The sequence below is a fragment of the Onychomys torridus genome, chromosome 5, assembly GCF_903995425.1.
Source record: "Onychomys torridus chromosome 5, mOncTor1.1, whole genome shotgun sequence".
NCBI classification, from domain to species: Eukaryota; Metazoa; Chordata; class Mammalia; order Rodentia; family Cricetidae; genus Onychomys; species Onychomys torridus.
The window spans coordinates 50,726,713-50,752,433 of NC_050447.1; the positions used below are offsets into that span (position 1 = coordinate 50,726,713).

The 25,721-nt window shown below is 52.3% G+C and overlaps 1 long non-coding RNA gene across 3 annotated transcripts; it reads right to left on the reverse strand.

Annotated features, from left to right (window-relative positions):
- Positions 1-946: 946 nt before the first annotated feature.
- Positions 947-25,096, reverse strand: LOC118584785. Of its 3 annotated transcripts, none has more exons than XR_004945058.1 (3): positions 24,555-24,898; positions 7,618-10,272; positions 947-1,888 (listed from the first exon to the last, which is right to left on the reverse strand). It is a non-coding gene; the product is annotated as an uncharacterized LOC118584785 (long non-coding RNA). The 3 variants fall into 3 exon arrangements; XR_004945059.1 differs by lacking the exon at positions 947-1,888 and adding an exon at positions 24,999-25,096 and having other exon boundaries at positions 7,334-10,272; positions 24,555-24,833; XR_004945057.1 differs by lacking the exon at positions 947-1,888 and having other exon boundaries at positions 7,334-10,272.
- Between the last annotated feature and the right edge of the window lie 625 nt (positions 25,097-25,721).

Below are 25,721 nucleotides of genomic sequence, written 5' to 3' on the forward strand. Positions count from 1 at the left end.
GGGACCCTCATGTGAGTTCCTAGCTCCCTCCGATTTCAACACCTGACTCCCGTGACCAGACATTTGCTAGCGCGTGTTCAATTTACTGACACCTCAGAGAAAAGGTTCTTGGGGTGCCCCAACTCTTGCAAGGGTGGGCTGCAAGGGCCAGAGAAGGACTGCAGCATCATTGCAGCTCCTCTTTGTTTGGCCCAGAGCTTTGCACTGCCAACCTTTTTGTTGAAATATCTACTAATGTCTCATGGAAATGGTGAGTAAAGTTCTGTGAAACCTGAGGGGAAAGCAGAGCCTGTCTAACCACAACCAGTGAGAACAGAGGACCTCTGTACACTCACCCTGACCCACCCCGTACACACATCCCAGTGTATGTGTTCACATGCTCTCTACCACTGCATACACATACACATCCCCTCCACATACACATTTCCCCTCCAACACACACATATGCACACTCTGCTACACAGCCCCCAATACCACATATATCCACCACCTCTCTCTCTCTCTCTCTCTCTCTCTCTCTCTCTCTCTCTCTCTCTCTCTCATCCTCATTCCAGAACTCCTGCCCCAGTGCTGAGCAGCGTGTCCTGAAGACCTTCCCTGGACTCTCTCATGTCCTTTGTGAGGGTGGGTGGGTCCCAGTTCTCAGGATCTGAGATCGGTCAATGCATAGGGGAGGGGAGGAGAGGGAGAGCAGCAGCTGAACACCCTTGGACCTCCCCACAGAGTCCCCCTGGCATCTCCAGCTTTCTGCTCCCCGAATTCAGGCCACACTCCATCTTGGCCTGGGATTCTGCGGCCCCAGTCCCCCCTGCTCCACGGCTCCGGGCTGACTCGGCTGTGCACTGCATCCCCGTGTTCAGCAACAGCTGGCTGAGCTTAATTAAGCCCCACAGTGCTGGTTCCACCTGGTGAGGAATTAACAACAACAACAACAACACAGCAAACATCAGAAGAGGGGGTGGGCTGGGGCCACCCGCTTTTTTCCAGAAGTGGGAACAGGGCTGGGAATCCTAGCCTCTGCCTTTTCCTCTGTGACAGCCCTTGGATGCATACTGTCATAACTGAGTCCAGGGAAGGTATCGCCAGTCTAGGAATGGTAGGTCTGAGCCTAGTGTCTGTATCCTTCTCTGTGCAGGGCAGGCAGCCAGTTTCCCCCTCCAAGGTGAGAGGACTCAGGCTACTGGAGGCCACAATTTAGCCTTCCACCGTGTGTCTGCTGAGGATTGCCACGTGTGTGGCCCTGTAGCCACCCAGCTCATAGGCATGTTTGTGGTCCCCAGGGTCCAGGCAAGTGACATATGAGCAGAGACCAAGGATCCCACACACAGCGACTTTGCAGAGGGGAGCCATGGATTGGCCTGAGAAGAAGCTGATAGACATCCCCCTTCAGTGTTCCCATGTCCTGTTGGGGCTGTAAGCCAAGGTGGTGCTGGCTGCAGGGCCCCTGAGTGCATAGAGCAGAGCATGCTGGTGTCTGGGAATTCCATTGCTCTCAACTCTGTGCTTGGCTCCATGAGCATCCATAGCGTGGCTGTAGCCATGGAGGATGGGGCTACCTGAACCAGGTTGAGAGGCAAAGCAAGGGTGGGGCTTCTGCAGGTTCGGACTCCAGAGGTGGCTAGAGAAGAAGAAGCCACAGCTGGGGGCACTCCAGTGGAATGGTCTTCAGAATGCCAAGCTCAGACAGGCCAGCAGATGCCAAGGCCCCTTGTGGACAAAGACTGGTTCTTCTGGAAATTTTATTTGTAACATGTATACATCTGCTTCCGATGCAAGTTTGAGAAATGTCAGAAAACAAAATAGCATTTGTAGAAACCACAGATTGTCTATGGCATAGATGGCTGTCCTTTGTTGAGACCAGGGTCCTCCTCTCTGAACGTCCTGGCACCTAAAGGGACAAGGGAAAGAGGAGGGACTTGTGAGTTGTATGTTCAGATTTTCAGGGTTTTGTTTTCTTTTTTGGTAGGAGACATGGGAGTGTAGTAGAAAGAGTCTAAGTAAATTCTCTGACTGTATCAAAATTACCCAAGCTCCTCCGGTGTCCAATGGATTGGAATAAAGTTGTTCAAAATATTGCCATTTTCCTCTTATTTCATTTAGGGACAATTCCTATGTATTCTGCTCCTGTTGGGTGAAGGATCTGTTTATATCAATGAGGCCACAGTGGTTGAAATACTGTCCTCAGCTCCTTCCTTCTCCTCATCCTCCCCTCCTCCTGATTTTCCATCTATATATTTGATGGGGATGTTGAAACCTCCAACTGAGACTGAGTTTGTCTGTTTCCCTTTAGATCTGCCTAGTTTTGCTTCATGTTTTATGAAACCTCTCTCTCTCTCTCTCTCTCTCTCTCTCTCTCTCTCTCTCTCTCTCTCTCTCGTTGTTTTTTGTTTTTTGGAGAAAAGATTCTCTGTGTATCCCTGACGGTCCTGGAACTCACTCTGTAGACCAGGCTGGCCTCGAACTCACAGAGATCTGCCTGCCTCTGCCTCCCGAGTGCTGGGATTACAGGTGTGCAGCACCACCACCTGACTTTGAGAACTCAGCAGACTCATGTACGACCATGGGTCTTCCTCATGAGTTCATAGCTGATGCGTTTCAGCTCTAATAACACTGTCTGCAGCTACTCTGTCCTCTATTAGCGTACCCACTCTTGATTTCCTTTCCTCTACAATTTTTAAAAATTATGTTTGTGTTGGGGGGCGGGGAGCACCCACATGCATGCACACTCAAACATCACAGCATGTGCGTAGAGGTCAGAGGACAGCTTTCAGGGGTCAGTCCTCTCCTTCCACCGTGTGGGTTTGGGGGATCAAACTCAGGTTGTCAGGCTTAGGGACAAGTGCCTTTCCCACCGAGCCATCTCACTGGCTCTCCTTTTGTTTCCTTTCCTCTTTTGTGGTGCTGGGGATCCAACCAACTCTCCCCAGCCCTTCAACCTCTGCTTTTAAACCAAATATTAACCCATTTATATTTAATTTATTAACATGATTGAGTTTAACCTATCTTGCTATTTGTCTTTTATAGAAACTTAGTTTTTTGTTTCCTATTTTCCTTCTTGCCTACGTTTGAATCATTTGGCTATTGATTTTACTTAGGAGATACACCTCTAAGCTTCCTTTATTTTTGGCAGCTGCTCTGAGGATTATGATGTCTTTGCTTTGGGCTCCTATCACAGCTACACTGAATTGATCTGATGCTATGGAAGGATGCTGCTGTGGTACCTCTTCCCTCTTGTCCTGAGTTGAAATCACACACTCCTTCTGCAAATACCATGCTCCCCACCAGACGTCATTATTTCCATCTTGTGGTCATCCGAAGAGGACTTTGTGTCACAGCATTCCCTTGGCTTCTGTTCTGGGTTGGTCTGAGGCTCTCCAGACCATCTCCTCTCTGTCTTGAAGGACTTCTCCACGGTGCTTACACACATGTCTGCTATGATGGACTTCTTCAGATTTTGTTTACCTGATAATGCTTTATTTCACCTTAATTCTTGAAGGATGTTTCATTTTTATTTGTTTATAGGTTTGTTTCAACATTTTAAAGACACTCTCCTGCTGCCTCTGGCTTGCATCACTTCTGATTAGAAGTCATCAGTATTCCTTACCATGTGCCCCTGTCTGTGACACACCTGTTTTTCTCTACCTGCTTCTGGGGTGGTCTCTTTAGCTTTGGTGTTAGTTGTTTGCCCACAATGTGCCTGCTTTTTAGTTTTATGCTACATGACCTTTATTGATTTGTGGATTGATAGTTTTCATCCGATCTGAATCTCTGCCCTCTCCTTCCAGGTTCTGATCACATGCATGTGATAGTGCTTGGAATTCTACCACAGGTGGAATTTTTGTTGTTCTAGTTTTAAATCAGGGTCTCGTGCATACCAGGATGGCCTCCAATTCAGTCAGTAGCTGAGGATGATCTTGAACATCTGATCCTCCTGTAAACACATTGTGAGTTCTCGGATTATAGGTACAAGCGACCATTATGCCTGGTTTACATAGTGCTGGGGATCAAATCCAGGGCGTCATGACTGTTAAACAAGGGCTGAAGCATGTCTATAGTCCTGTTGAGTTTTTACAATTGTGCTTAAACTTGTATTTTTAAAAATGGATCCATATTCGTGTCTACTCATCATTTTTCTGTGGTCCAAATGTCTGCTCACCTGTCTTTCACTCAAATCTTTCTCTTCTAATTTCAACATCTGGGTCGCCCCTCTCTGGGTTTGTCCTCTAAGATCTTTTCTATAAAGAGGATAATATTGGTTCCAGCCATGAAGTTTTACCCAGCAAAGCTGTTTTGAGCCTGTTAACAAAGACGGCTCCCTGGCACTTCTGTGCTAGGGCCATCATCACCCTGCTCTCAAGACTTGCCTTTCCAGGGCCATCAGCCAGTATTTGCACTCCATCTGCCTACGCCGAACACTGGTGCCACTCACCTCTCCACCATGAGTGTTCTCATGGGGCCTCTGCATTTCTGCTCTGGTCATGAGTGGTTCCAGGGAACTCCTGTGTACAGCTCTGGCCTCTTATTTGCATAGCTTCCTTCTCTCTATACTCCACTAATTGCAGACACCTCAGTACCCTTGAACACCAACCCCTGCTTCCTCTATCTACTAAGACTAGTGCACTGTACTGGTCTCCACATCACTCAGCAGAGGCCTGAGAACCTTCTCCAGGCAGAAAGCTGGGCGTGATTTGTAGCTGTCTGTGCAGCACCTGAAAATGCTTGTTCCATTCAGTCGGTCACACTCTCACTGCTGTGTCAGACCTAACAACTTAAAAGGTGGGCAGAGTCACATTGGCTCACAGTTTCGCCAGCTTCAGTAAGAGGTCAACTGGCCCCACTGCTTTGGGCCTGAGGGAGGTAGAGTATCATACAGCAGTAAGTGTGATGGAAACTTCTCACCTCACAGCAGCCTGGAAGATGTGGGGGGTGGGGGAAGGGGAGGAACAGAAAGCGGAGAGACTAGAAAGAAAGAGCCCAGGACAAGATACCCGCTAAGGGATGCCCCCCCACCCCCCGCAGCGAGCTCCATCTCCCACCAGGCCCCACCCCCGGTAGTGCCATCTTAGTATGAATCTCTCAGTGGGTCTATTCACTGAGGAAGTCAGAACTCTCAGGATCCAGTCACCTCTCAAGGATTGGATCCACAGCTGGGAACCAAGCATCCCACATAAGAGCCTTCCAGAAGACATTCTATAGCTAAACCACCATGCGCAGGGTTTGTGCAGCTAAGCAGCTGTCTTTGGCAGGCATGTACTTCCAACGTCTGTTATTCTAATCATGGCCAGAAGCGGTCTTACCATCCACCTCCTTCCCTAACTTCCCGCCCTTCCATCTGTGATGGGATTCCTTCAGTACCCTGGTCCCTCTAGAGCCTTTTCCATCCCCCCAGAGCCAATCAGATGCTCTGTCATTGGGTACATTTGGGGGTCTCTGCAGGGGGAAGAGTCTCACTCTGAGCCTGCCGATGCCCCACAGGTGCCGAAGGCTAGCACTTCACCTGAGGAAAGTGTGCAGGCTTTCTTTGGAGCTTAGTAGCTACCTTGTTGATGTCAGCACACAGTGTCTACAGACATGGGTTTGGGAGGTGGCTGCTCTTCCTCACCCCTGCTTGCTGTCTGCTGGGCAGGGTGGATGTCTAGAATGCAAAGAATGCAAAGGTCTTTGGACGCCACAATCCCAGAAATGGATCCAAGGGAGCTGGCAAATGTGTTTCTGCTTTGGAATTTGTTCAGTATTTAACAGAATGTCCTTAAACATCAACCATGGTTCAGGCCCTGGGGTTGAGATGAAATATTCTGCCCTGGAAAAGCTATGAGCCTGGAATAAAGGTAGGGGGAGCAGAGAAACAGGCAAATGATGCCTACCAGGAAGCCTGTGTGGCATGAGCTTGGGCAGCCTCAGCCCACCTGGAGCAAGCTTGAAAGCCCTCCTAGGAGATGCCAAGCAAGGCCATAAGTCACCAGGAGGAGGGTTGGGAAGGAGGGCATGTGAAAGGGCTGGGGCTCTCCAGAGAGTGGAGCTCAGGTGCACTTCACAAGTACTGAGGATGAGGGATCAGTCCCAGAGTGCTGTCACGGGATGGTGGATGTGATCCAGAGGTCAGTGAGGAGTGACGGGCAGCTTCAAGTTAAGCATTATGCTCATAAGTTCCACTGTGGCCACTGTTGGGTGGATGGGCTGCAGAAAGGAGGACCTGAGCAGCAAGGGGACCAGTGGGGACTCTTCCAGCAATGAGAAGAAAGAAAGTAACAGGTTCAGGGCATGTAGACCCACTTCTGAAGTGCTAGTCTCCATCTCCACAGAAGGACCAGAGCTGAGATCACATGCCTTCACCTGTTACAGGGAACAGCTGCTGCATGCAAGTGACCTCTCTGTGGATGCTGGATGTTTGACTCTTGTTAAATGCTGAGGAGACCGAAACTCATGGGAGAGGACCAGTGCCTGCCTAGCTTCACAAGATGCACATAAGATATAGAGCCAGATTTCAGGCTTGACAGCAAACAAGGGCCCTGATGCATGCAATCTCTCTGGGATCCATTTGCTGGGCAGGGCTAAGCAGAAGTTAGTATATGCAGGTCTACAAAGGCACGCACGTGTGCATAAACACAAATAACTCATGCTTACATGTATGCCTGAGCACAAATGCATATACATGTGCATAGCCCTCAAGTTTACACATACAACATGCTCACACACATACTCTTACACATTCAGGCACTGAATGGGTACATTCAGTCAAAGGGTAGAATGGAGGATTGTTTCTGGAGCATCCCTTGTCTCTGATGCTTTTGGGGTCACCCTCTTCCTCAGGCCAGTAGGTGGCTGCTGTTGGGAAGGTTGGCAAGGGGTGCCAATACTCTTTCTCAGGACACTCAGAAGCACCTTCTTTTTAAGTGTGGGTACCACATACAGGTGTCAGACTCAGCCTTCTGTCAGGACCAGAGGCTGTCTCAGGGACCCATGCAGGACCCCACACAGAGGAGGTACCAGGGTTCCCAAGCTAGATTCCTCACCGACTCTGTGAGTGTGGAGTGCTCCCAGGAGACCAAGGGCTACACCTTCACCTCCCAGCCTTGAGAAAGCAGCTATGTCTCTGGCCATGACACATGTGACTTCCAGCTGCTCTCCCCATCTTGCCCCTATGCTCTCCTCACAGCCACACTGTCTTCCTGAAGGAATACAGAGGTCCCCACCACCCACCCATGTGCCGTGACTCCCTTTGGCTCTTCCTTCCCTTCCCTTTCCCTCTGCCCCCCTCACCCTGCTCTCTCTTTCCCTCCCCCATCATCTCTCCTCCCCCTCTTGAGCAGCAAGAGAAATGGAAGTTGAGATCTTCTCTTGGCGATCATTATTGAAAAGTTCAGTCAGAGACAGACAGCGATGCTGTGAGCAGGCGGGCAGGGGAGGAACATTAAAATGCACACGCACAGCTTGCCTTGCAACAGATGTTGGCATAATTAGAGAGGAAAAAATTATGAAATTAATTTGTGGTTCAATGTAAATTTCACCAATGGGGGGAATGCTGAGCTCTAGTCACCTCATGCGTGCACACTGGTGGGCACACATACCTGACATGCCCACACGCATACGTGAGCACACATACCTATGTGTACACACCTGAATATGCAGATCCCAAATTCCAGGGGAGTGGCAACTCTCAGGCCTCTTCAGGGGAAAGATGGGTATGAAAAATAGAAAGGAAGAGATCCGAGAGTGGTTCAGCCTGTCAGCTCAGCCACTGGGATTGCTGGAGATGCGTCCCCTCCCCCACTTGGTGGGAACAGCACGGCTAGTGGAACTGGATGGGTCCTTGGGCATCACAAGAGCTGGAGTGTGACAGTTATTATAGCTCAAATGCACATAAAGCTGGAGCTGGGGCCTCACCAACCTGTTCCTCACTGTGTGCTGGGCCTGTCTTTGACTCGGCCCCCAGCTATCACTCAAGGGCAGATCAGAATGGAGAGAGCATTCTGGGGTCTGGTGGCTGGGTAAGAGGCAGGACCTTGTGGCAAAGGTGGGGTGAGGGGATTGGTAAATCTTTGGGGGGAGGGCCAACATGTATAGCTTGGCTGGTCAGAGGTCCTAGAGGGTGGGTGCCCATCCAAGGTGGGTACAGCAGAGAAGGACATCCCATGGAGCCAGCCTCCTGCCCAGCACTGCCTGCTCAGCACTGCTATAGAGACTTCCAGTGAGCCTGCAGGGGTTGCTGGGCAGGTGGACATGCAGAGGCACCATTCACTACTTCATAGGGACCACACACAGGCAGCCCTGCCAGGCTGGGACTGCCTCCTTTCTTCTGTTTCAGTGACCATGTGACCTGCTGGTGCTTAATTATTACACCTTTCCAGTGAAGACTGTTGCTGGCCTCCCCATCTGTCACCCTGGGCTGGTCACGGGGGGTGGGGAGGGGGGATTCTCTGAAGGTTTGCTCTACACTGGCCTCCACACAGGGTCACCTTCCTTGACTGGGACAGTATCGACTCACTTATGATGCACTCAGCTTTATCTTTCAAACCTCAGTGTGTTATCCTGGGGCTGGACCCGAGTCACAGTCCCCACCCCTTCTGCTCCATGGTGAGTCTTCTCCTAAATCCCTTCCCTCACTCTGTCTGTCCAACACGTCCATCATTTCCCATCTGTTCCTTCTCCTGTGTTCTTTAGCAGCCGTAGCTGTGAGGACTACCCCCATATGGTTGTCTCTCCAGCCATGTGGGCTATGGGGCCTGCACCTTTCACTGATGCTCCCCGACCCCCACTCTCCATGGTAACTGCATCTTCTAGTAACCCAGATGGAAGCCCAAGATAGACGTGCTCCTCCAGTCCAGTCAAGCCTGTGTTCCTCACCCTGTGTCCTCTCAGGGTCACCCATCCTGGTGTACCCTCCATAATCAATTTGCTACCTCCCTCCTCCAGGAAACCCTCCCTGACTTCCCTCTGTGGAGCAGGATACACGCAGCCACATTGTTCAGTGAGGCCTTATCACCAAGGTTTGCGCGGCTGGCGCCACCTTCCTCCACAAAGGCCACAGTCTGTAGATCAGCCCCTCCTGGCACAGTTGCTACTGGCACAGAAGGTTCTGTTGACAAGTCTAGACCCAAGGGGCTCGGGGAGATAGATATGAGAGGCCAAGCTGTGGCTGTCAGAAGTCTGGCTCATAGCAGCTGCACACCTAAGGAGAGTAGTGGCAGGCACTGTCACCTCCGCTGCACAAGTGGTGCTGCCAGATGTCAAGACGTGGCCTCAGACCCAGTGAGACCAATTTATGTTCTGCAGGTGGTCTAGGGTCCCAGAGACACTTAGGAGTAGTTCCAACATAACTTGGAATGGAGGGTTATATCTTATTTATTCTTGCACTGTGTGTGAGTGTGTGCGTGCGTGTGCGTGCGTGTGTGCATGTGGGCATGTACATGCTACTGTGCACACATGGAAGTGAGAGGACCACTTGTATGAGTCAGTTCTCTTCTAACATGTGGATCCCAGGGATCAGACTCAGGTTGTCAGACTTAGCGGCAAGCATCTTCTACCCTCGAAGCCATCTTGCTGGCTCCTAGAGCAGGCATTTAAATGTGGCCTGGGGCACCCTCAGGCCCAGGCACATACAAGAGGCTAAGAGGTTCCAAGTGATTGTGTTCAGGGCCGTGAGACCTGTGGGTGTTGAAGCCAGTGCTGAACCTAGACTTGTGGTACCACAGTGGTGTTCTGGCCTGCTGCCTCTGTGGAAAAGGGCAGGGCCTGGTTAACAGGACCGAGATGGGGGGAGGTCCACTGCCACGCCTGTTTCTGGACCTCTCCAAGGTACTGAAACAAGTGCTGAGTGAGGCTAATGCCTTGTGCCCGAGCCTGGGCCTGGGAGCTCCGCTGGGCTCCCCCTCAGCCCATCCGTGCCAGCTGTGTTGAAAACTGATGATGCTCCTTATATCCTTATCTGAGAGATACTTGAAATCAAATGGGTGAGGTCAGGCCTTGGGGTGACAGTCTTCCCCCTGCACTTGCTGCGCGTCTTGGTCCGATTTTCCATTCCCCTTCTGACCAGATACAGGATCACCTGCCCTTCTGCGTGCTTCAGATCTGCCCTCAGGCGCTGGCCCCTTGAGGGTGGAGGGAGCCTGCTTGCTGACGACTTCCGGTTGCCTTCAGTTCCGATTGCTTCAAGCCCTTTACACCTATACCATCGTTTCCAGCCAAAGTAAGGAGTAGAAGGGGAAAGTGAGGCTGAATGAATCCACACTTTCCTGGGGGGCGGGGATCCTCCATATGTGGGTGTGCAGGCATCTGAAACACACAGGGAGAAGACCACTGCTGAGCAGAGACAGTGTAAGTTCCACACTAATAATGACCCAGCCAAGGTGTGTACGGCGAGGATAGAAAAGATACAACCAGCAGGCACAGGTTGGCGTGTGGCCTGCCTGAGGGACAGTGTGTGCCCTATGTCGGTGTGGCATGTAGACCTGTGTGTTTCAGGGGTTGTTCCAGGCAGCCCCCACCAGATCCACTCCCCAGCTCATTAAGGCTCTCCCATTATTCTGACATTTGTGCACATCACGTACCGGCAAGAAGTAATTTACTTAGAAGAAATTAAAAGTTCATTTTAATTGAGCGCACACTGCAGTATGCAAATGCACAGCACATTATGTACACTGATGCAGAGACAAAGCTATCATCAGCGCTTAACCCTCCCTGTGCTGGGCTTCTCAGCTCCAGGAGGGGCTCCAGGCCTCGGGAGGGCTTCCTGACTCCCCAGCAGGAGGACTCAGCAATGCTCAGAGTCCTAGGAAATCTCTAGACAGTGACACTACCTATGCACTGGACCTGAGGGTAAGACTGCAGGCTCCGCCCAATCCAGGTCCAGCTCACAGCCTTAAGTGATGAGGCCTCAAAACCAGTGGGGACAAGTGCACACAGGTCTACCGTGGCCCAGGACAGGCTCAGTACCGTTGTGCAGACTACTCTGAGCCTGCCTCCTGGTGGATAGGTAAGGTACCAGATGTATGGTGGGGCCTGGTATCTCCTGTGGGCTTGGTCTCCTGTGAGAGGAGAGATTGAAGCAACTACCATTTCCCCAGGATCCAAGTGCTTTCCAACAGGCCACGGTAGAGCTGTGAGTGGTAGTCCCTCTGCAGGCTGCTTCCCCCTTGAGGTTAAAGTCCAGTACACTCCATGTGCCAGGGCTGGATGCATCCCGTCCACTCACTACTCTTTAGGGCTGAAGCCCTGGAGGTTCAGAGAAGACAGCCGCTGCCACACTTCCTGGAGAGGCTTCAAGAGGTGGCCTGGAGTCTGGCCCAGCTCCTGGAGTCCAGACCCTACACTGAAGGGCTCAGAGACATCAGAAAAGAGAGAGGGACATATTGGGACTTCTCTTGATCCTGTCAGACTTTCCCAATGGGGCTCTTGCCCTTACCCAGAAAAACAGAGGTGTCAAGTGAGCAGAAAAAGGACCTATCAGAAACAGCCAGCCTGACCCCTGGCAGGGTCCCCTCCCAGGAGGTTCCAGCAGAGGCTGAAACCATGGTAGTATGGCCTGGTGTGTGTGCCTGGATCTCTGGGACCTCCTTGCTTTATCTAAGGATGGGCAGTACTTGGCCCCTCCAGATGGCTGTGTGGCACAGCCCAGGTAGCAAATGGCTGGGATGGGTCTCTGCCTTCCCACAGCTTCCCCCCTGCCCCTTCACTCTCTGCTTCTGTATTGGGCAGCAGGGAACACCTCTTCAACCCAGCCAGCCCTCTCCAGGACAGAGCAGAAGGCCAACTCCCATGTGGCCTCCCTGAGGGAGTAGACTGGTCAGGAGCAAGACTCCCACCAGAGGCAAGGCTGGTCCCTGGGATGTTGTTTTCACGTTAGGTTTTTGCTACCTGTCAGACCTGGGATTTTTAATGACAGTGAAATGAAGCTGCTTCACAGATGTGAGATGACAGCCAGCTGCAGGAGGCAGACAAATTACCTCCAGACCCAGCCCACAACGCCCACACATCCACACAAAGGAAGCCAGCCTGCCTCACTTGGATGAGCAGGAACGGCAGGGGGCCTGAACAAGCTGTTCCTGCTTCCCCAGGGCTCCCGCCCTGCTACGGCAGTGCCTGCCCTCCTCTGCAATACGGGCTGCCTGGCTACAGACTTCTTGCCCTGGCCTTTAGAGTTCACATGAACATGACCCCCTCCTTGCCACAGCCAAGTCCCCTGCCCAAAGACCAGCTTCCTATCCATTAGCCATTCATCTCATAAGTCCCCGATGAACACCTGCTGGAGCAGGAGAAAGAAGAGCGTGTGTCACTATAAACCCTGGAGAGTTGAGGTTCAGAGAAAGAAGGAGACACAGGGGGAAGGAAGCCAAGGAAGGGGATCTTCCGGAGTGAGGGAGCCCACAGGGGGAAGGAAGCCAGAGAGGATAGCCAATACCAAGTTTCTCTCAACTGGGCTTGGCTAGGTGTGAAATATGGAACCTCTATTGCCTCCCCTGGAGCTCTGAGACGCTAGGTGGGTGAGCACTTTGTTAGACAGGCTCATGAAGGGAGTCTGGACTTTGGATCTACACTGGCCTAGGAACCTGTGTTGGCTACACACCTGGGATCCTTGGGCCTCTGCTCTCTACTCCCTAACAAAGCCTTACACTTTAGTTCATGGGCCTTACCTTTTCCTATGCGGGAGGCCCCATGGAGTCAGGGAAGAAGAGATGTGGCCCTGGGCACAGGTGAGGTGTATACACGATTGGGGGAGGTGTGTCCATCCCATCTGTCCATCAAACAGAATAGCAATTGTGACTTCCCAGATGGAACTAGCCTCACACCTGTTCCCTGCTGGACCTTCCTCCCTGGGTAGTAGGAGTTTGTCTCTGTGCCCTCTGAGCTTTGGGATGTGTCCCTAGGGTCTTTCAGCACTATCAAATCCTTATCCTATAAAACTTCCCCCTTTAAACGTGCACTTGATGGTCCCCCTGAGGGACTGGGAGAGTGTTCTGCCGATGGTTGTGGGGCTTGGGATGAGCTGCTGAACTGTGTGCCTCTTCTGGTGTCACAGGCACACATCTTAGTTGAACTTGGCTAAACCACAAAAAGGCTCAGCCCTGCCTCTAGCTCTCTAAGTCTGTGAGTCCAGAAGTCCAGCTGGGTCAGGGGCTCTGAAGCCTTATATGGGGACCAAGTGTGTCTTCAGCACCTGCTCCTGCAGGGGCCCGTCAGTGTGTGGTTCCCAGCAGCCCCTCACTCGCAGCCCCTCCATCATGGCCTGCAGTTTCCCAGTTCTAGGTCTCATTTTATGCTTCAATTCTACTATTCCGTCCGGCCCACAATCGGCTTCTGAGATAGCTGGCACAGTCCTGTTCCAGAGTGTCCTTATCACCCTTGTTTCTCAGACCTCAGCCATGCCCCTCGAATTGCCAAGCCTCCAGTCTGGTCACCAAGACCGTGACTCTGCAGTTGAATGATAGGCTTCTTGTAGTCATCAGCCCTGTCTACTGACCGCAGGATCTGGGCATTGGTCTCATTGGGCAGGTGCCAAGAGTCAGGCTCAGTACAAGGCTCTCTGGGTTCACCCCGGGCCACTTTGCAAATGTGCAGACTGAGGGCAGTGAGAAAAATCCCAGGAAGGCCACAGATGGTGAGCAGCTTGCCTCTGGGTCTCTAGGCCACTGATATTGCAAAGAGGACTTGGCTCCTTGCTTGAAGTGGCCGTCAGTGCCAAGGCCACGTGGGCTCTGTGGGAACTTGCATGGTTCATGTTTGTCTAGAGAGGGCCTCAGCTGGAGGACATCTTGGTGTTCATCCTTTCCCTGTGGCCAAAAGACTTCAACTATGGCTCCCCAGAACTCCAGATTCCCAACGTCTTGATTTCTGTTCTCAGACCTTAGCCTTCTGCCTGCCATGGGTACTCAGGACCCTAACAGCCCTCCACAGGCCTTTCCTGGCGGGCCTAAACCTGCCTCCAGCAAAGTGTCTCTGTTATGAAGAACCAAGTCACATGCAACTCTTTTCCGGTACTCAGAGCTGCCGCGGCTTAGTCCTCCAGGAAGTCATCATGCACAGTACACACCGTCATTTTTGCACTGTGGAAACACAGTCCTGATGGGAACCAGAGTCGCCTGCAATCACTGCAACTCACTACACCAGGCAACGAGCAGGCTCAGGGAGGTCTGGCTGTCTTTAAAACACACACTTGAGTCCACCATTCAGCCCTGACCTGACACATCACACGCCCCTAAATATGGTGGGGACCACTGGCCCATTCCTGTATCCTCAGTGTCCCTTTGCCTCCTTCCTCACACCAGCTCCATCAACTGGAGAAGCATCGCATTCTGCAAGAGCCAAGGCAAATGGTGCTTCCTCCAGGTACTGGACTCTGCAGGGGATGCTTACTCCAGGGAATGCTGGGAGCTATTTGCAGCATGTCTGTCATCATTGGCCACCGCAGCCAGTAATTAGCCTGTGAGGAAGGCAGGCCAGCCATGGCTAACCTGCCACTTCTTATATACCCAGCACTATACTGACCCTAGACGTGGGACACAGTGAACAATCATGGAGCAAACCAGAGAACAAATAGATAGAGGCAGTGAGGTGGCCAAAAGGACTCAGACGCCTGGCTCCCAAAGATCAGCTAAGGAGGGGTACTTGGGGTCACCTGTGAGCCCCCACACTGTCTAACATTGAAGTGGCTAGAAACATGGCCCCATAAAGTCAGGGACAGCTAGCTGAACCCAACAGTGTGTTCAGGGGCACCCCAGAGTGGTCCAGTAGCTCCTAGGTGGGCTGAGTTGGGTAGGCAGGGTCTTTGGAGGAGGGTTAGCTGCACCCCCATGCACTCCCTCCCGGAGGCTCCAGATGGAGAGTACAAAGAGTTAAGTCCTCTGTGAGCAACTGCGAGAAAGTGGTAAACAATTTTTCTCTCCCTCGGCTAAATTAATATGCAAATTCCTAAGCCCCCTCCACTGGCGTCCCCTGCCTTGAAATTAGCGAGGTAGAATGCTTGGGCTAATTATGCATTCAAACGAGCAGGCTGCGTTCTTGCGGCGCTAAGAGGATGCGGAAAATGATTGTGAGAAGATGGAATTGACATTCGAGCGGGTCCTTCTGGGACATCTGGAAGTGCTCTCGCGTGCACCGCAGATGTAACCAGGCAGTGACCGCCAGCCACCCCTGGTCTGGTGGTGGGTTCAGAGGCCAGGGGCGGCTCCGCGCTGTTGCTCTAGGGGGAGAGGAGAGACCATGAATAGCCATCTACTCTCCAATTCCCCACCAGCTAAGCACCTTTATTCCTGCCCTGACAAACAAGACCCTCCCCCCCAGCCCCCTCCCCCGCAGGCCTTCCACACTGCTGGTACCCACAGCCAGCACCACAGCAGGGATGCTGTGTAGAGCACTGTCAGCAGAGCCCAGGCATAGCATTCACCGTCCAGACGTGTTGTGCTGCCATTGTAGGTAAATATTGATCTGAAGTGGAGAGTAGATGGCGATTCTCAGAAAAAATGGGAGTCTGAATAACAGACAGAGGTTGCCTGGTGCCAGCAATGGATAGGAAGGTTAGGAGAGCTGGGCCCAGGAGCTGACCATTCTGAAAGCAGAAGGTGGGTCCAGACCTGGAACCCTTTATTACTTAATCTACTGATGAAGCCCACCCTCCTTGCCTGTCAGTCACAGCCTCCCAGTTTCTGCTGTACAGAGGCTGGCTAGCTGTCCCTTCCGGCCTTGGTTTATGAACATGGAGCCCTATCTTGGCACAGACTCTCCTTGGGCTCCATCTCAGTGAACTGACTGCTGATCCCCACAAGACTGACCACGTGAGACCAGGGCGTGGTCTCCTCCTGGTGCTTCCCGCCTGCTTTTCGTGTCGGGTTTCACCGTAGCCCTTTGATTCCCGTGGAGCCTAGATGTTTGCTGTTCCAAGAGTCTGAGTGTGACCTTTCCCTTCCTCTCTAAATTCCTACAAAACTGTGTTGTCCTGTAATCTCAGCAGCAACCATGGTCCCAGGCCTGTGCCTCAACCTGCTTGAGATCTGCCAGTCAGGAGGCTGGTGGGAGGATTAATGAGGCTGCCCCCGATCTGCTGGACGCACTGAAGGTTGTATAACTGCAGAAAAGGAAGCTCCTTTCTGAGGTGTGAGCCAAACAGGGTGGGAGGTCCTGGAAGGGTTCAGCAATCTAAATCCACTCACACTGCAGGCAGTGTCACAACCATAATGGCCACTGCGATCGTCAATCACCACCATCACTACCATGCAGCACCACCACCATCGTTGCCATTACCATCACCCTCATCACTACTGCTCCACCATCACCACCAGTTAGTATCATTATCACCACCATCACTAGCACCACCATCACCAACACCACCATCACCAACACCATCATCACCAACACCATTATCACCAACACCATCATCACCAACACCATCATCACCAACACCATCATCACCAACACCAATCATCCCAAACCATCATCACCAACACCCATCATCAACCCAACACCAACACCATCATCACCAACACCATCATCACCAACACCATCATCACCAACACCATCATCACCAACACCACCATCACCAACACCATCATCACCAACACCACCATCACCAACACCACCATCACCAACACCATCATCACCAACACCATCATCACCAACACCATCATCACCAACACCATCATCACCAACACCATCATCACCAACACCATCATCACCAACACCATCATCACCAACACCATCATCACCAACACCATCATCACCAACACCATCATCACCAACACCATCATCACCAACACCACCATCACCAACACCATCATCACCAACACCACCATCACCAACACCACCATCACCAACACCATCATCACCAACACCATCATCACCAACACCACCATCACCAACACCATCATCACCAACACCATCATCACCAACACCATCATCACCAACACCATCATCACCAACACCATCATCACCATCTTTATTATCACTAGCTGTCATTAGTCTCAACATCATCACCCTTATCACCACCATTATCTTCACAATACGGACTTGGTACCAGAAGTACAAACTATGTTCTTACATTGAATCCTGACACATACACTCTGAATAACAGTAAGTCTCTGTCTACAGATAAAGAAATTGGCATAGCTGAAGGCCGAGGCTGAGCTTGATCCAGATCTCCCCAACACCAGCATCCCAAGTTAAAGGCTCTAAACTTTGCGGCTTCTCATCAGTCAGTACCTTGCCTTCCAGTTTAGGGATGAGGGATAAAGCAGTATGTGTCCTAACCGTGGAAGCAGCAGAGTCGGTGATACACCAAACTCACAACCTGTGGGATGTGAAACAGTGAGTATTCTTAGTTATCAAGAAAACTAAGAATGATTTTTGCAATTACAGATGCCTTTACCTCTGTCAGTGTGTGTGTGGAGGGCCAGAAGCAGCTGTGAGGAGTGAGTGAGACCCAGCTGCAGTCTTATGGATACAACCTGGCACAGGTACCCTTTCCAGCAGGAAGACTGTGATCTCAGGACCTGCAAGCTATCCCAAGATTGGAGAGGAATATAGGCGTCTCCTCAATGTCCCTACCTAAGAGCTGTGTGTAACCCAGGGCTGTGGCTGAGCAAATAATCTCCCCTCTGCAGCCCTCAGTTTCCCCATTATACTACCGGAGTGGTAGATACTTTCTAGACACTTGCCTGAAGTTCTATGATTCTGGGTCCAGGTTCTTGTTGGCTCATTTACCCATCGGTCCATCACTCTACAAGTGTTCATGGGAAGCCTCCAGGGTTCAGCACGGGTCTCAAAAGCAGAATCATACCTCGGGTCCCCAAGAGAAGACAAACATTCCAGAATGATCCTCTAACTCACAGAGGAGAAGGGAGGTAGGGACCTATAGCTGAAGCAAGACCAATGCTGGAAAACAAGAGACAGTACCCTGAGCTCTGCACAGCACAGACAAATGAACATGCCCTCCTCCCTCCACAACCTGCCATCTTCCCACCTGTCCAGGGAGAATAGCCAAGATTTCCAAATTCAGAAGGTACAAGGCAGAAGACAGCAAGTGGAAGTCCCGGACTCTCCCCAAAACCCCCCCCCTCTTTGGGTAGCGACATGGGGATGGATGGGTGATGTTAAATATTCATCAGATGCGATGAAGTTACTGGAATTGCCCATTAAGATGTAACGTGCAATTTGCAGCTTTCTCCTAACACCCAGGGCAGACACTCGTCAGCGGGATGGATGGCGGGCCGCAGAGGAAGACGAATCGCCAGGGAGATGGTGCATCTCAGAGCGATCAATACAGACCGGCAGCTCCAAGCAGCCCGATATTCGAGCAATAAGTAGAAGTAAATAGACAGGCAGATTAATTAGGCCTCTGGTGGGGAGGGGTGAGAGAAAGGCCTGGAGCACAGTCTGTAGGCAAGGATGGGAGGAGGTGTTATCCTGTGAGTCCTCTACAGTGGGCATTGAGAGCTCAGGCTCCCAACTAGGACAGGCCCCAGGTGTATTTTGACAACAGCTGGCCATGCAGTGACCCCAGTTCTGGAAGGCCAGCTATATGTGGCCTAGGTAGAGCCACTGACTCCTGTGGGGTAGAACCTCCAGAAGGGAAGAAACCCACAACTTCCTTTCTCACCACCAGGAACCAGCTTCCTCCCTGGAGCACAGAGCTGTGGGGGTCTTGGGGTTCGGGGGGCTTTGTCCCTCTGATGGTGATGCATGGCTCTACTAATTCGCTGCACGAGGCTGTTAATTCTGGCGCAGCTGCTGCAGCCGCCCTCCAGGCGCTCTGTAATGCTGGGCTGTGGAGCTTGCTGCAAATTAACACCATTTGTTCTACAGAACATGTTTCATTTCTACACGACACGCATAGCTTATTACCTCGCTGGCAACGTGGGGAGAGGCGGCGGGGGCCAGGGAAGGGAGGGAAGACATGGCCCAGACCCTTCCTGACTCCAACCTATTCTTTCCAAACCTACTGCCTGTGTGGGGGAAGGGCATTAGTCCTGGATTCAGTGAACTTGGAAGGGCTGGGAGTCTCTTTGAGGAGTTCCTGGGGGAGAGAGGTTACTGCTCTAGTTCCTGGTGGCTGGTCTCCAAAAGGAGGCCAGGGCTCCAGGTAAGGGTCCTGGCCTCTTCAATCCTGGCTCTGGCCCCAGGCAGCTTTATGGCCTCAGGGAAGCACTGTGACCTCTCTGAGCTATTTCCTTTCTTAACTGTGGAGACACTGAACTAGGAGATCCACCAGTACAGCTCCTAGCTCTGTGGTCCACAGCCTGCTGAGTTCCTACTTTGCTGTGGTCAGAGACAATCATCTAAGTCAGGCAACTGACAGAGACAAAGTTGACCCAAGGCCAAATAGAAGTGGATGGCCCTGGTGGCTCAGTGAGCCTGCTGGGCTACTCCCATGGGAGCCTGAGTAGAGCAAAGGGCTCCTTGGTCCCAGGCTGGTGGGAAGAAGATATGAGTTTTCATTCAACCTCTTGTGCTGACAATCATGAACAGGAGCTCCAGGATCTCACAACCCCACAGTAGTGACTCATGACATTTGTTACCCCTTGGTAAAAGATTTAGGTTTCACTTTGCCTATCTGCTGACCAGGGATTTGGCAATCCCACTGGGATGGGTATGGAAGTCTTTGTAGAAGGCCCACCCAGGCCCTTTACTTCTCCTCAGATACACATTGCAGGCCCTCAAGTTCAGCAGTGTCCTGAGGGTGTCAGGGCAGCACTCCATTGTACCTTTACAACACAGAACAGGCAGACAACTTCACAGCTCATCAGGAGGACCATGGGGCCAAGATCCACACTCTGAAAGCCAGGAATCATGCTCTCAGGGGCTCCAGGTCCTCTTTACTATGACACAGAAGTCCCTTGGAGCCTTGTGAAAGGCTTGAACCGGAAACTCCTGCAGCCCCAAGAATCTCCTGGCCCTACATGAGGCTGGCCCCAAGGAAGAGGTGAAAGGATGGGGTTGTCTAAACCCTAAGAAGTCACTGTCAATAGCAGAATGCGCCTGGTCATCACCAGCTGCCATTCTGGAGGGTGAGACTTGGGCAGGCAGTGAGCCAAGTACTCTCTCCGAGTTTGTGACGGGGATCATATTACACACATTTGATCCAGGGCTAGTGATCTTCAGCCATGCTCTCAGCATGTAACTCTTCCCTGTGACCTCTCTCTCAATCCCACCCATCTCTTCCCACCCAGAACCATGATCAGAGCATCCTATGAGCAGGGCATCAAGGACCATAAGCAGAGAGAACTAATGATGAGGTTGGGGCCTGGGGCCATGGAAGCCCTTCCATGGCTCTGCTCACAGACACTCAGCAAGTCATCCGCCTCTATGATGAGTGAGTGAAACATTGGCACACTGCTCCCACCCTCCGAAGGACCAGCAGAACCTTGACTTTGTGTGGGACCTTAAACATAAAGTTTGGTAAAGGGGTTCAGGCCCTAAGCATGATGTTTGGTAAAGGGGTTCAGACCCTAAGCATGATGTTTGGTAAAGGGGTTCAGGCCCTAAGAATGATGTTTGGTAAAGGGGTTCAGACCCTAAGCATGATGTTTGGTAAAGGGGTTCAGACCCCAAGCATGATGTTTGGTAAAGGGGTTCAGGCCCCAAGCATGATGTTTGGTAAAGAGGTTCAGGCCCCAAGCATGATGTTTGGTAAAGGGGTTCCTGGACCTTCTGTCTCACTTGAGAGTCTTCCTGACAGCAGAGGAACAGTCACCACCAGGTGAGAAGAGTCCTGTGAAAAGGATGCTCCACAAACACAGGAGCCCTGTACCTGGTGAACTATCTGTGCTATTAGGGAGGTTGGAGTAAGTGGGTGGCATTCAGGTGTCATATATTTATTAGCCTAGCAAAGGTACCAGTGTCAGGCCCAGGAATGTGGAGACCAAGGCCAATGGGAAGAGTGAATGGGGCATGAGGTCCAGGCAGGCCAGACTCAGAGCTCTTTGGATGTACCCAGGATTTGGGATAGTCTAAGAATCCAATCCACCAGAGGAATGACAACCCAGAGTTCCACTAGACAGAGTTCCTATGTGGCCAACCCCGCAAGATGAGACTCTGCAGTTAGGAGGGAACCAGGTCCAGGTCCTGACAAGCAGCACAACACAAAGGTAGAGGGACAAGAGACTGTGCCACTTGCTTTGGCCACTGACTTTGAAAGGGGGCCACAAACTGGCCACAGGAACCTGCCCCAATCTAAGGCTGGTATGGGTGCCTTGCCCACCTGTGCCAATAGTTCACATGTGAACCTTAGGAAGTGACTATCCCCAGTCTATGGCCTCCTGTAGACATGGCTGGGAGTGGCCATGAACTGTTTTCTGTCCACCATGTTTACAGACCTGGTAGGCCAATTCTCTGTTGAATGCGGTAGCTAGGCTTTCCTGAGGGCTTTTGAGGGCTGCAGGGGAGCGTGACACACAGAAGGCACAGCCGGGTCCTTTGCTCCACATTAGCAAGCTCAGCCCCCAGCTACAGAGCCTGTACCTGGAGATTTTCTCTCAGAGAAGCCAGTGGATGGATGTCAGGAATCAGACTGGTCAGCCACGCCCAGCAAGAGGAATATGGGTGGGCCATAGGCTTGACATGTTAGTGTGGGACAATGGAGGACATGGGCAGTACACTATCTCTAGACTTGCTGGATAAAGTGGGATGCTCTTAGGGGGGTGTCTGTCCCCCATGGAGTAGCTTGTCCCATGCAGAATGAGCTCTCCTGCCCTTCAAAGCCAAGACCATGTTGATATGCTTAGCTGCTGACCCTGAGCCCTGGGAGTCCAGAATGGAGTCAGAGCGGTCCTGGGGCAGGGAGAAGGATAAAGCCACAGGTGACCCTGACTCTTCTCCGGACAAGGGGTGGATCTGGTCCAGAGCCCATGGGGTGCTCCTGGTAGGTGCCAGCTCACACTCAACATTGGGGGAGCTAGCTGCCAAGCTCCTGTTGGTAGGGAAGCTGCAGAAGGTTTTTGTGTCAAGAGGCAGAGCGACTGCATGAATCTTTCATTAGGGAGCAATGCACAGCCCAGGAACATCTGGTGGAGTCTCCAGGGAGCTGGGCCAGCGCAGAAAGCAGGCACTGTGAAATTCGGGAGGCAGAGGGGGAGGAAGGAGCTGGGAGGCAGGTGGGATGCCAACCTCCCTGCCTGCCTCCTGATCCTCAGGCACTGTAGAGCCCAGGACAAAAGGGCAGGTGGGTACATAGCTCTTCCTCATCCAGAGGGCCCCCAGCTCTGCTGTTTTACCTCTGTCGACATCAGCAAAGACCTGCCCAGTATGGGGTAATCAACCACCCTATACCTACCCTCCAGGTCAGAACACAGCAGCTCTGAATGTGAGGGCCTCTATACTGGAGTTCCATACTGGAGACAAGCTAATACTCTCCATAGGCAGAGAAGACAGACAGACAGACAGACAGGTATACTACTTACACTGGCCTGAAGCTAGTGGAAGGCCCAGTGCATATCTAGGGTATCTCCCCTCATAAGTATGTTTGTACTGTGGACTGAGGCTGTGCTGAGGGCCACAGGGTCACAGTGGACAGCTAGGAACACCTGAAGACTCCTGGGACTCTGAACCAGGCCAGCATATTCCCTTGCCAGAGGAACATCAGACCAATGGCAACTTGCCCAGCTGAGTGAACCCAGACTCCCCAGGGCAAAGCATGCACAGTGAACTAAGTCCACACAGCCTTTTCCAGCTCTTTCTGACTCACACCCATTCTTACTGTACCGACATGGTCCGCAGAGCAGGACAGCAAGAGGGTCCACCCAGACCCTGGCCAACCAAACAGGCCTTGTGACTATAGACAGGTCCTCGTCATCAGCTGAGCCCAGATCTAGATCAGACTGGGCCAGCACTAATGTCCCAAAGTTTGCTTCTGAGAATCCCGGGCTCTGAGGGGGTGGATGATGCTGAGTCTGTGCTTTGGAGCAGGAAGCCTGACTGGGGTCCCCTTTGAGCCCTTCCCTTGAGCTAGTCACCTTGTTTCCTTCTAGCTGAGAACCAACCCTTTGGCCCTGTGTGTCGCAGTGACCACAGCAGGTCTGTCTTCTCACCTTAATATTTTCAAATGCCCAGTGTGCGCATGCCTACTCATCCCCAGCCCTGTGCAGAGCCGTACCAGGAACTGGCTCCTCCCAGGATTTTCAAAGGGAACTTTCTTCTCACAAGGCTTTAGCCATCATCTGTCTAAAGGCTGTAGCCCACTGTGGCAGTGCCTCCCCCAGGCTGTAAGGAGAGAGCTCTGATTGGCTATGCAGTGCTGATGTCTGGTAGCCTTTTCCTACGGGGTTGCCTGTGGGACATCTATAGCTCAGCCTTTGCTGGGCTCTGAGCCTCCCCTGGAATCTCTCCCTTTTCCCCATGGCCTGCCCCAGACAATGTGCTTCCCAGTCTCTGAATCATGCTTCTCAGTCTCTTGACCTTCAGGCTCCTCCCTGATCCTTCTGCGGAGGCTCCTCTGCTCAGCTGGGCTCTAGACTACACTCTCCACAGTCCCAAAGCCTAGACCAACCTGATGGAGGAAGCTGGGCAGGCACCACAGAGCCTGAGTGCCCAGGCCTCCTTGAACGACACCTTTCTGAGATTAAAGTGATTTCCTAGAGCATGACACTGGAACAGAGTGGCCCAAGTCCCTCTTGCTGTCCCTTCAGCCTGAGGCGCCAGTCCCAGAGCCCATGGCAGCCTCTATTGGGGAAGGGAAAGAAGGGAAGAGGAGCAAGGACGGAGGCTGATTTCCATGTTTGCCTGGAACCTCACTTAAGGAAAGGTACCTGGGCACAAGAGCAGCACCCATATCTTTGCCTGATCCTCACTGGCCACCTGGGATCATGCCATACCAGATGGAATGTTCCCCTCCTCAGACCTGCCCTCTCTGACCAGCCTGTGACCACTAAGGAAGGAAGGAGTGGGCTTTGTCCTTGGAGCTGCTAGGAAAGCTTAGCCACATGCTCCTCCCCTCTGGAGCCCACCCCACCCGTGCCCTCAGCAGCTGGCTCCTTGGCACTGGCACCCGGATCCCTTTGACGACACATTTGGCTTCAGTCCCATCGATCTGCACACAGGCACTGAGGTGCCAAGCCTGGCTGTGGGCAAGGATGGGGACTCTGGAAAGATTGAGAGAGTGGGGTGCATTTCTTTGGATGCTCCGGGACCTTCCAGCATAACCCCAGCTCATCCTGACCCAGCTGCCGAAGGAAACAGATCTATCCCTTCATGGTCAGGGGGCCTTGCATAACCAGGGTGGAGAGGACCATCCCTGTGAGTACGGACATTGGTGGAGATGATGCAGCCTTGAGACCACCATGAGGTGTGGCTGCTGTATTCACAGTTCCAGATGGCCCACCCAGGCCAAGCCACCCCACATCTTAAGAACACCAGTCAAGCACACATGGGGAAGCAGCGGGCACCAAGACATATTAAAGGGCCCAGAGGTTACACGGAGATGATCTGGATATGAGGCAGCCAGATTCCCTCAGATCTGGCCCTCTCTGAAAGCTGCCATGCCAAGGGACCTGCACCCAGGTCAGACTCAGCCCCCACCTGCACCCCAACACAGATACCAGGTGCCTACACTTTAGCGAGCCCCACTCTGTCCTTACCTGCTCCATGCTGGCCTTGCCCACATCCACCTGCTCCCAGGCTGTCCTCTGCAGCAGCGCTGCCAACTGTCTTCTGCCTCCTAACATGGGCTGCCAGCGATCTGCTGTGGGTTTTGTTCATGGGGTTTGGCCTCATGCAGCCGCCGGCACTCGAGATGGCAAGCGTCCATCTTTCTCCATACCCGTCCCTCACCTCTGCAGTCTTCCTGTGCCTCCCGTGTCCCCATGGTGCCCGCTCTGAGGGAGTTGGCACGGACAGAGCCCGGCCCGCCTCTGCAGCTGAGGAAAGCCATGCTTCTTTTTTCTGTGTTTTAAACACACACACACACACACACACACACACACACACACACACACACTCTTTCTCTCCTCACACACACACACACACACACATGCCAAGCCCCCCACCCCCAACAACACGCATCCCTTCTGTCAGGAACAGACCTAGCCAAGAAAGCCCCTCACAGGCGGGGGCAGAGCGGAGGGGCTTCGCATAGCTGGTGTAAACCCAGCCCCATGGTTCCGTCCCTTCCTGGCCCCAGTACGCTGCCGCTTACGTAAACCACCAGGAAGGAATCAAAGGGAAACGCAAACCCATGTCACATTTTGGAGCTTCCTGATTGGGCACACCTTTTAACTGGCTTGGTCCTTCCAAGTATGCTCTGGCTTCAGCCATCCTGAACCTTGCCTTGCTACCCATCTCCCTCATCATTGTCCAATACAGCTGGATACCCCCAACTGGCCTGTGCCACAGTGACCACATCCAACCCCTGGTGCCCATTCCTGGAAAGGTATTGATTTTTGAGACCAATTCTGGAACATACGCTGATTTGGTCTGCTTACTGGCCAAGAATCTAGTAGCTACAGGACAGAGATTTCTGGGTGTTTTGGGTGAACCTTCACGTCCTGAACTAAGTCTTGGGTGCCAGAAGAGATACCCAGGGGATATGAGAGCCAAGGCCAACCCCAGGTTGGGGACAGAAGATGGAAAAAAAAGGGAAGCGGCCAGACCTCCAGCTAGCTACCCCAGGGCAGTGAGACCATCAGAGCCTCTTGCCTCCTTTTTTTTTTTTTTTTGTGAGCTGAGGATCGAACCCTTGCTAGGCAAGCACTCTACCACTGAGCTAAATCCCCAACCCGACTCCTGCCTTCTTGATGGCATTTGTT